General features: G+C 39.7%; 1 protein-coding gene across 1 annotated transcript in view; it reads left to right on the top strand.

The window, feature by feature from the left end:
• stk32a (serine/threonine kinase 32A) overlaps nucleotides 1–12445 on the top strand; it is a 65300-nt gene that overhangs the window by 21335 nt on the left and 31520 nt on the right. The gene's annotated exons all lie outside the window — the stretch shown is intronic.

Raw genomic sequence — 12445 nt, 5'->3', positions numbered from 1 at the left:
TGTTTTCATCCACATAGTTTTCTAATACTGCTCCACCACAGGGCAAGGTCAAGATGTCTTGACATTAAGGTCATCCCTGACACAACAGTTTACCCTCTGCCAGAGACTACGGCCATTATCAAATGCGCCAGTTCCATCTATGTTGCTGTGTTGATGCCTTACTTAATTTTCAAAATGCAAGTCAAGTGCTTTTCAGGCAGAAATATCTGCTGTTATGGCAAAACCACAACTCAGAGAGCCAATAAAAGTGTGCCTACTGCCAAATGTTATTATTTTAAGTTGCTGAATAACTCAAAGTGCATGAGATGTTCCATTATTGGCTAACGTTTGCTGCCAAAATACATTAAGTACATTGAGTGTGCAAAATGTTTAAAAAAAACTGCCTTACTCGTGACATAGTAACAGACAACAATACAGCAACCCTGTATCAAACAAAGAACTCTCTTCATTTACCCGGTTTATGCTTTACAGGATAGTTTTTGTACATTTTATGAATTAGCAGTCCATGAAAATTAGCTATTAATAATGATGTTCACTGAAGCAATGTAATGTCTGTATTCAGAACACCACTTACTGGGAATCTACATTACCTGAGTTAATTCCCACTGACTCAGGCCTCTGTTTAGTGTTTCTGTCCTGAGAACAAGCTGTCTTCCAAAGCGGACCTTAAGGAAGGCAGCCAGACCCACTGTCTACACCAGATTGATGGAAAAATTTCCCATATAAAAACGGTTTTGATGATGGCTCAGCAGAATAAATCATCTTTTACCATTTTTCATTCATTGATTTTAGAGGGCACGACAGGTTTTAGATTGCGTGTCGATGGGCACACTTGATGAAATCCAGACACTACTGACTGACAGCAAAAACAGTTGATAAAATGCTTTCTGTGTATATTGGTCTTTAAAATTACTCCTCCACTCTGATGTCTGAGCAAAGACACAAACATAGGAAAAAGACCTTCTCAGATCATGACTAATAGGAAACATCACTGTAACAGAGAACACTAATTTATCAACACCCCCAGATAACAAATTACACCATTTAACGTTAAGCAGGCTACTTGCTCTTGTCCACGCTCTTAAACCTCCACAGGAAAGAGAGGAGGAGAAATAAGTGGGACGGATTAATAATTTGCTTATTCATTCAGCCCATTGAGGGTATGAATATTTAAATTATGTTTTCTATTTCAGTCCTGGAGAGGACAGACTTGCCAGTTGATGCGCAGGTGTTGGGGGCGTTTGTTTAGATGGAATCAACATCTTTTCAATCTGCATTCATTAGCTTCAAATAGGAAGAGGAGCTGAAAGTAACTCTCGGCTCATCTGTATGGAAATTGAATATATAATTTCCTCACTCAGACGTGGACGTGCTGACTTGGGTTCGCCGAGCGAATGCGTTTCAGTGGACGTTTGTGTGTGTATGCACCTGTCTATATGGGTATAAATACGAGACATACAGATTCTCTTTCCGTTGGTCTTTAATGATTTTGATGATAATTAGGGGAGCAGTGATGATAATGACATTAATCACATGCAACACGATCACATGTTAATTATGTCATTTACAAGTTTGATCATGCCAGAGGTAAAATACGCATGGCATTAGCTTCTTCCATATGATGGCTGGATATCAGCATACGGTACTGATGCTTCTACACACACGTGTGTATTTATATCGTTGTGGGGACATCTCATTGACATAATGCTTTCCCTGGCCGCTTACCCTAACCCTAACCATCAAAAATGAATGCCTAACCCTGATCCTTACCCTAAACCTAACCATAACCTAATTGTAACCCTGACACTAAAACTGCATTTTGAGTCTCAAAAATGCCTTCAAACTCGTGGGGTCCCCATGAGGGCTGTTTGTCCCCACAAGTATAGTAAACTACCAATTTTTGGTCCCCAGGAAGATGTTAATACCCGTGTGCACACACACACACACACACATACATACATACATACACAAACCCCTTTACTATTACATATATTATTTAAGTTATTAGTTGGTAGAACATTAAAATTTCTCGGATTGTGTCTAGTTTGAGTTTGTGTTGCAGCTCGTATGAGCAAATATATTGTATGTTGTTATAATGTTGCTGGAACGAGACAATTCTACTACAACAGCAAAAAGCACTGGACACCAAGCAGAGCTCTTTGTTTGATCTCGTGCACGAGGGAGAGAACTGTGACGAGCGTCGTTCCTTCCGCTCGAACCCCAGTCACTCTCGTCTGTTCCCTCGTAACACTGCTGTAAACAAAGAGTACCTTGTCTTTGTGTATGTATAGATGTGTGTGTGTGTGTGTGTGTGTGTGTGTGTGGTCAAGATGTGACCCTGTGAAGACTCCCCAAAGCTGGTGCTAGGAGTCCAGCGGTCCACCTAAACAAAGGGCTCTTATACTTAAATAGATACAGAGTAGGTGTCCTCCTATACCATAAATCAGTAAGAGAAGGTACGACCTCTCTCATGACCTTAAGATATGTCTGTAAGCCAGAGTGCTCTGCGAGGCACACAGAGTCTTTGCAGACTGCTAAGGATCAGACCTCTATCTTTATGCAATCAATTATAAAAATCTAAGCACATATGAGTATATATTTCTAAGCATAAAATGACAATCCAACAATATAAACCTAACATATTTATGTTTGTTTTTTGAATCCGCAGCCAGTCAGATGCTTTCCAGATTGTAATGCATGGTGGATGAAAATCTGACAGTACTTTTATGTATTCATAATTCCATCCGTTTTGAAAAGATCTCCAACACTACACGCTGAAAGACAGAGCCAACACCGTTTTACTGTTCCACTCGCTGTTAGATTTCTCTCCTGACCTCCTCTGTTATTATTACACTAATAATAATCACTAGTGAACGAAAATTTTCTAATTTGGATTCATGACTCCATATGATCTTCAGTCCAGTTCCTGTGCAATTTGGCATACCTCAGTCTTTACTTCCTCTTTCCCTTCCTCAAGAATGGCTTCTTGACAGCCGCCCTTCCACTGACAGCGTTTCTGATGAACCTTTGATGAACCGTACATGGATGAAGAGCCAATGCATCTCTCAGGTCCCGTGTCAGATCTCTGCTGTGATATTTTACTGCTTTTTTCTTAAGATCTACCATAAATAGGCCTGGCAATTTGCCTTCCACTTGTTTTCTTACATTTTTTGAGGACAAACCGCACACACTGTTTATGATGCTAGCTCCTCCGGGATCACTTTGTTACAAAAATACAATGTGATCCCTGTAAAACGATGTTATCTTGGGCATTTTTCAAACTCAACTAAAGAAATGAGAAGAAATTATATGGTTGTTTTTTTTTACATCAGGCTACTAGAAATGAAGATACCATTTAAAATGAATTATTTGCTAAGATGTCCGCTATGTGTAAACACAACACTGGTTCATCCATTGAGTTTGGACCTTTTTTTATGCTTGAATGATTCATAGGTCAGTGTTAAGTGGCTTAACAAGCAACAAAAATACATTCCTTCGCTTTGAAAGACCTTCATAACTAGAGAACTATTGATCAAGAATTACAAGAAATTACAAGAAAGTCTGATTCCTTAGAAGCTGAATAATGACATTATATTGATAACTAAATAATGGGAGGTGGCTCGAGGCTTTTGCATAGTGTATGTAGGTTTTGGTGTGGTTTGAGATCAGGGTAAATGTCTTTTTTGCAGTTATGTCCCAGTTATATTCTGGGTACCATAATAACGAGACAACAATGGCAACATCAGCAGACATATCTATGTAATTTTCAATAATGAGTCCTTGCATAGTATAGTTTGCCACTATATGGAAACATGAACGGTCCCATGGGAACATTCAATCTTAGCAACAGTCTTTCAGCTCATCCTGTAAGGAGGGAAATTAGTTCAGTGTCATCAAGGGACAATAGAGCAACCTCTGAGCATGAAACACAAAGTGGAAATATGTTTAATGGAAAATAATATTACCTTAAAATAGACTTTGTAAGTTTGGTATTGCATATGCTATTACAGTACAGAGGTACAGGTGTTGAACAGGTTTTTAAACATGGAGCCATAAAACAGATTTGTACAATAAAATGAAGATGACACAGCTTATTCAAGTATGAGTGCTTTAAATTTCATTTGTCAGATATACCAATTCTACATTCTAGATGGTCAGATCTTGCACTACTACATCACATCCTTTAGACATTAAACTGAAGCGGGAACTGTACCCAACTACCTGATACCTTTTACTTCTACCTTTTACTCCTTTATTTTGTTTTTAGTTCAGTATCACATAAAGCAGTTAAGGGTATTTTTGCAGTTAAACAACAAAAACTCTCTACACACCTAGGCTTGTTGGAATATGTGTGTATCCATACTATGACTAGTTCAAAAGCACATATATAGTATATACATAGTGCTTAACGTGTTTATTAAGTCACCTGTCATAAAAACAAGCAAGCAAATATCTTTTTGAAATATGTCCAAAAAACGATTTAAAGCAAAACCTTACTCAATTTAAATTTTTATGCCATACTTTTTGTATTTTAATTAAAAAACTAAATAATGGGATTTACTAGTCTATAGGCTTTATGGGCCATTAATATTTCTCATTTTCTGGTTCTCCTATATCTTGTAAACCTAATTCTGCATTGCTTACTGTTTAACATAAATCTCTGTGGGAAGTCTGAATTATTTACATTAGACTGAGTCTCAATTATATGACATCTTCAGAGACTTGACAAATCCTTCCAAACAAGTGGAAAGATAAATGGCAAGAATGCGGTGGGGGATGTGTGTGTATTTGTTTGTCCGTGTGTGTGTGTGTGTGTGTTCTGTGGTTGTTTACCTCATCCCATCCTCTTTGACGTCAACAACAATTATCTGTGCATCCTCGGGTGCATTTCAGTGTTTCTTGGAATCCTCATAATGGAAAAACTTACATGTTGTCAACCAGTCTGTGCTCTTAACGAGTCAATATGCTGCAGTCAGGAAACAGACTGCCCATTAAAGTCGTTAAAGGATTAATCGTTTGGCTTTTTTAAAAATGCCTTTTAGGACTCCCCTGAGTTAAGTTTTTAAAGTGCATTTATTGGGGTTTTAGCCTTTATTGTGTTAGGATAGTGGAGAGAAGACAGGAAAGCCCACAAGGGAAAGCATGCAGGCCAGATTCAAACCAGGCCTCTGCTTTAACACTATGGGTCACCTACTCAACTCAGTAAGTTAAACCCGAGCTACATGCAAGTTTAGTAAATAGTTACTTGACATTCAAATGAGGCATTAAGTTCAAAGGTTCTTCAGATGCTCCTTTATTTTGAAAGGGTCCCCACATGAGGCAGAACCACATGTTTGATTTGACAAAGATTTGGGATCGGCACTAGGCTTACACTAGCTTGTGACCCCTTGAAGCTGGGTTTGTGTCTCATCTCAGTCTCAAATGGGGGACTTTTTGTGTGTTAACCACTACAGTGTGGAGCCACAGCTGTGCCAAAGTTGCTGAAAATTACAAGCAGTGCATGAAAACAAGCACTTATATGGTAGAACTTTAATAATATGTTATAGCACTGATTGCTGCTGCAGTGCATGCAATTATGGATTCTTTTATTAAAGTTGTCTTCATTTGCTATCTGCACTGCTTTTTTAATGTACTGAGAGATAGCAATGTGACGAACTCTGACTGAGTGAGACTGGTAGTGCAGTACATTCATCTTAAGCAACTGTAGTTGATGTTCTCTTTTCCATTTCCATCATCTTACAGCATCCGAATGTTGAAGCTTCACAAGGACACTGTTCACTTTTCTATTAAGCTTACTACAAAACTCAGTCTGTCACACCTAATCACATCTCCTCATTTCAAGGCAAAAGTCTAAATTGCATATACTTGCATCATCAGATAGGCGTGGAGCTTTTGATCAGATTGCCTAATGGCAGCCAGACTAATATAGAATGTGATGATTTATTAGCTAAGCTTGAGCCAGAACCCCACCAGGGTACAAGCTAGCTGCATTTTGAGTTTGCTGCTCACCACAATGGCAACGAGGTGCTGGACAGTGGCTTTGACAATGCGCGGTTTATTAAAGGATGAACAGGAGGGTTTGTATTCAGGCCAGCATGCGTTTGCTGCTATGCCAATTGGCCAGGATGGCAGCAGAGGTTCATGGACTCAGTTAAAGGGGTATATTTGAGTGATTTTTGGGCTGTAGTCAGTTGGTCACCACCACATTTTTTTTCATCAGCCACTTCAGTTGCCCATTGTGTCCTCATGATAGCTACAGTGCACTAGAGTGCTGGGGGGATTCTAATTGTTTTGGAGAAAGATCCAAACTACAATACTGGTACATTTTGTTTGACCAAGTCACTTTTTAACTTGCAATAAGATTAACATTTTATGACATGAAACATTTTTGCTCCTTCTAATCCGGGAGGAGCACCTTTCTTTCAGACAATCTGTGCAAGGGGAAGGAGCATCTCTCACTTGCTGTGCAGCACGCTGGAGGACTGTGCTTAGTGAAAATGGTGGAAACAACTAAATTTTCAAAAGTGTGGCTATACTTAAATATAATCAATGCTGACATTACAACAAGAAATCTGCACGTACATTACATCCTGCAATGCATGTATGGAAAAATTCATACAGGTATGTATCTCGGCTCCATCTGATGCTTTCATGGATATGCCTGGTAAAGCTGTAAGGACCATTAATATACAGATGATTTCTGTCATTCATATAGATAACTTTAAAGTTAACAATACAGTGCTCTAAGACTAATAATACAAAGTAACCAGTAATACAAAGTCTAATTGCTTTAATATAAACAATTTCTTATTAAAAGGCCTTGACAAATATTAAATTGGTCTTACATTGTTATTATGTTGTATTGTTTCCTGTGGGATAGACCTTTGTTCTTGTCCAAAAAGTATTTTAAAAAGCTTCAAACTAAACTAGAGATGCAATGATCAACCAGACAGGAATTGATATTGGCAGATTTTTAAGCATTCTTGGCCCTGACCCGCTGGTTAGCCTCATGTATAACCAGTTGCTAGCTGATCGCTTTCATGCATGCACAACATCCACACAGTACTGCCGTTAAGTAGACACAAACACACACACTTGTAGCCACATGCTATGTTGTTAGCGTGAAAGCTCTTCCCTCTGAGTTAAGATGAACACCACAAACGAGATTGTAAGAACAAACTTAATCAGATACTTAAATTGCTTTCATTCAGCTGAACACAAACATTTGAAAGAAGCCAACAAAAGTTAAGTGGCTAAAACTATCCAGAACTTAGAGTCAGCCAGCAGCCAGCAGCCTCAGAAACAGCCTCAGTATGAGCATAAGCATAGGTAACTATCAGACCAAGTGACATGAAACATCTTCTGGACCTAAAAACTAAGTCAAAAGAGTCAAAAGATACTGAAAAAACTGACAGATCCCATTGTTTGCTGTTGCCTCTGTGTGGAAACTAACCAGTCTATTTATTGACATTACTATTTCTTATTAAATGAACTGAAGCATACTGAGACCCAGCTGTTGCAGCAGCAACCCTATTTCAGCTAAAGAGGCTCTGCCTTTGCAAGCTCTGATCTCTTCCCCTCATCTCCTCTTTGAGCCTCTCTCACATGTATACACACATGCAGTACACTCTACCTTTCCCTCATAATCTCTTTCATTATTGCTGCCTTTTTTCACCTCTTGTGCCGTTTCCTCTTCCAGCTTCCTACTGTATTTCTTATCCATGCTCTACTCTTGTACATCCTCGTTCTTTGTTTCTTCTTGTGGATGGTCTCTTTCTTTCTCAGAGGGAGTGGCACAAACATAGCTGTGCTTCAAATAATTTATTTGCTCTTTCCGTCCTCTTCTCCTCAAGAGACCTTTTGCTAAGCTGCCGAAAGGGAATATGATCTTAATTCACCTATCTGCTTAAGTGAAGGTGAAAGGAAGTGGGTCTTCTTGTGCTCTAAAAAAAGGATAAAACATAGTAAATTGTATGCATGGTTGCAGACAAAGTCATTACTCTTACTCTCCATCAGCTGTTTGAGATGGGGAGCATTTGTCAGGTCTTCAAGTGAAGTATCCTTTATTCATGGAGCGTGTTAATGTTTTATTTCCCAGCAGATGAAGAAAAAGAAAAAAAAAACAGGAGGGAGGGAAGAGAGGGAGAGGGAAATTATATGCTCATATTTCATAAATGGAGATTAAAGTGCCAGCTGGTACTAGCTTTCCTGATTTCCACCAAAAAAAAAAACAACCCAAAAACACTAACAACAAAAAAAAAAAAAAACGGTGAATTGAGCGTTATCTTTTTCGAAAATCTCCTTCAGCTCAGCCTCAGCTCACAGTAACAGATTAAAGGATGGGAGGAGGTTTGTGCTGTGAACACGATAGACTGTTTACAAGCAAGTCTGTTCCAAAAAGATCACTAATTGGCTGTTTGTGTATTTAATTCACAAGTGTTCTGTAGAATTTAAAAAAAAATAGAAGGAGGAAGGAGAAAGCAGCACATTCAGGAAATCTGAGGCAGACTGAGAGACAAGAAGAAGGTGATGAAAGACAAAGAAAAGAGGCAGAGAGAGAGAAAAAGATGACATTATTTTTCTTTTGCAACAATCTCTGAATGTTTCTGACTCTGTGAATTATTCATCACCAGTAATTGTGATGTGAGTTTTTAGCGCTGACTGGCTGCTTCTCGTGTCTGCTCGCCGCTCTCCCAGAGTCCGGGAACTCGTCATGGCCAACTTTGTTAACCGGGTCACAGTCGGCATTTATTGTTGAATAAAGAATGAACGTCTCTCTTCTCAACTGTTGGTGCACGCCAAATATTGTTTACACATGTGGATAAACTAGAGCACAGACACACACACACACCCACACGCACACCTGTCTCTTTCTCGCACTTGTCAGAGCTGCTTGCCGTTAACAGGAAGACGAAAGGGTGGATGAGAGATGCAGCAGTTTGTTGGATTGGAGCAGTTAGTCTCTGTGGATCAAGTTGGGCTTTCAATTCACGTTCAAAGGCAGCGGCTGTCTGACTCGCTCTTCAGTTGCTGGTGGGCGTGGGTGCTGAGAACTGAGGGATTCTGACACTGTGTGAATCTGTGGTCGCGTGCATATTTCTGCACACAAACTGTGCATATCTGTGTTCATGTGTGTATTGCTTGTTGGGAGAGTGTGGGATGTAGCTGAGCTGAGGGCTTTCTGGGGCTTCCAGAGCTCCTCCACTCTCCTTTGTGACAGAGGGGGAGCGGCACGAGCTCATACAGCTCCCCGCTTTTATTCCAGAGGGGAGAAGCTACTAAAGCGGCCGAGCCATGAAAGAGCCTGTGATTAAACTGCCAGCAGAAAACTAGTACCGCCAATTTCACTGTAGAAGCTATGAATCGCTTTCTTTTTAACGTGGAAAACAGCAAGATTTAAAGGTTTCATAGCAACAAATTTTGCATTTTGTTCAAAGATTTAACAAAAAACTAAAAGGAAAAGTCATGATGCCAGGGCTGGGTGTGTAGTGATTTTAAGGTTTTGCCCCTTAAAATAGTGATTTTCATTATTTTACGTTAAATGGACTAACCGACTGTAAAATAATCAAGAAGATAATGGTCAAGTTAAATTGTAATAATGTATTTGCTATGTGGCTTTAAATGTTTGATTTGGCTTCATTCTTTAGATCTTCCTGCAAATTAACAATACAATAAATACAACAATGAAGTCATAGTCACAGGATGTGCGTGTGGGCTAATTTTAGACCGACTGCTTAGTGTTTTTGTCATCGCATGTGGCAGATTGTTTGCCACTTTTACCGCAACATGTCAGAACAAGTCTGGCTTTCTTCCCCTAAAATCCCCCCAGGAGCCCTTACTGCTTCACAGTTCACATGTAAGCAGGTGTGCTTCTGTCTTGTTGGTTTCGGCATGTGTATTATTACATGTGCTTTTTTAATGGTCTGACCTGTGTGTGGGTGTGAGTGTGCGCACAAGCCTACTGTTATCAGGTGTGTTGGCCTGGTCGAGTATCAGCGTGGTGTCGTATGACCAGGTACAGGGCTCAGTTACTCCTATGCCTCTCATAGCATGCTGTAATGAGGCCATTAGATCCTGCTAATAGCTTGTAGGGTCAGTCAACTGAGAGAAAAGCTAAGGGGATCAGCTTTCCCTGAGCTTCTCTGGCCCTTCATCAAATTCCTCACTCAAAGGAGCCCAAAATTTTGGTCACTTTTTCTGTTTCACACTTTATCCCTTTAATCCTACTTGTTTAATTTGCTCTTTGTTCCTTTCTTACTTCATTTTCCCCTAGCTTCCTATATTTCTTCCTATTTCTTATTCATACCACACTCTCATTCGTCCTTTGCTTCATTTTCTCTGTTTATCCATACAGAATATCAATGATCTATGCATTCTGTGTTTTCTTAAATCGCCACTGTTCCTGCTGTTTCTCCAGATTTAATACTCTAGCTCTTTAATTGCATGCCTCTTTTTTTTTTAGCTTTTATGACTTAAACACTCTTTTAGTGTGGCTATTAGACCTCAAACTATTTCTTCAAATTTAGCACTTTTATCCCCTCTATTTTAATTTGTATACAGGACTTTAGATATAAACTTAATATCTCTGTGCAGAGCGTCACAGCTGTCAAACTATATGTAAACTGTCATGATACATGCTTTACTTTTTACTTTTGGCTGAGAGAATTTATTTCAAAAACATCTTGTTCATCTAAGCAACAATTCTGCAGTACTCCAGCAGTGACAAACAATGGCTGATGATTACAAGTTTTTATCTCACAGTTTAGTGGTTGTCAGTGCAAGAACGAAATATATTAGTTTTTTTCCCCCCTGCAATTTCCATTATAGAAAGGAAAGGAAACAACTATAGCTCTTTCATCCCTTTTGCTGTGGATTAAGGTGTAACTTAACCAAGCAGTCCAGTCGTCACACTGTCCTGATGTGGCTAAGGCTAAAACAGACACATGTGTTTTTTAGCACTAATAGGTGCTGCATTGCAGTTATCCTGGCTAATGCACACCTGACAAACAGCTAGCTGAAATGACCGGGTGAGATGTCTCATGTCCTCTGCAATGAAATTGGATTTTAGGCCATAGTGACCAGATACCTCACATCCAGATCACTGGAAACAAAATAATGGGAATTATTTTTCAAAATCCCAAGAATACTCAATGGGCTTCCACTACTCCAACTGTGATTATGTGGTCATAAAAACAAGGTAAACGGCAGAGTAAACATTCTCTGATTTAGTGCTGAGTCAAGGAAAAAAACAAAACTGAATACTAACACTGCTTTTTTCCCTAGACAACATTAGTGCAGAGCCGTCTGACCTCCTTTTGATTATGTGTGATTGAATTTATGTCAGCTGCTGTGAAAGAAAACTAGCATTTAATTCATGGGTCTTTCAACTGAATGCAAATTCGAATTGGTCAATGGGTTTTTTAATCCCTAGGTTTATAAAAATATTGGCACTTCTTTTGCAAAAGCACTTTTATAAAGGGTTCAGCCCAACCAGTGTGTGGGACAATTCATTCTTTTGTTATATTTTAAACAAGAATATGTTATGTTATTAGCTTAGTTCCCTTTAGCTTGTCTAAAACTGTGACTTGAAGGTGAGTTGAAGAGTTTTAAGTAATCAGCAGAAATCCCTGTAATTGCAACTGTAGCTGGATGGATGGGTGGATTCTATGGATCATGTGAGTTTTTGAAAATACAATGGGAATATTTTCAAGTCAAAACTTGCTGTTTGCTTGCTCATTTATGTCGACTGCCAAAAGACAAAGTCATTCGTGGTCATCATGGTCATCACCTCTATCTCAGCAGCTCGGCTTTTACCATGCACCAACTCCTAATGAGACTTGCCGCTTTGCTTTATCTCTTAAGCCAGGTGTGTCGGCCCCTGCTGCTTCCTGTGGCATCACAATGACAGCTTGGACTTTAGCAGTAAAAGATGCTCCCTTGTTCTCACTTGCAGTGTGCTTTTTTAGCGGCGACACATGCCCCTCCTCTCCCCCTCAGTGCCAGCCTTTGAGGCAAATGTCAGCTAATTAAGGGTTACACGGTCGACCTTTCTTACCCCCGCCTGGGCCTGTGCCACTCGATCTGCCAGAGAGCCAAGTCTAATGCTACAGGTTCTCCTTGTCTCCAAGAGTGTTCAACACACACAGACACAAATGCACACAAAGCCACACAGAGAGCCCAGGTCAGTGTGGCCTTTGATATGCTAAGTCCTGCTGTGCTCCTATATGCAAAAGACATAATTAGATGAGACACTAGGGATGGGTATCGAAAACCGGTTCTTGTTGAGAACCGGTTCCCACTGTTTCAATTCCTTGGAATTGTTTGCCATTTTTGCAAACGATTCCCTTATCGATTCCAGTCGCCCCGAATGACGTCACCACGTTGCGGAGCGTCATTTACCTGGCAGGAAACATGGCGCGTAAGCGGCTCAAACGCTCAAAAGTTT

This window comes from Pundamilia nyererei, unplaced genomic scaffold (genome assembly GCF_000239375.1).
Source record: "Pundamilia nyererei isolate P.nyererei 1_Seehausen unplaced genomic scaffold, PunNye1.0 scaffold00026, whole genome shotgun sequence".
NCBI lineage: Eukaryota > Metazoa > Chordata > Actinopteri > Cichliformes > Cichlidae > Pundamilia > Pundamilia nyererei.
This window is presented reverse-complemented; position numbering and strand designations above follow the sequence as displayed.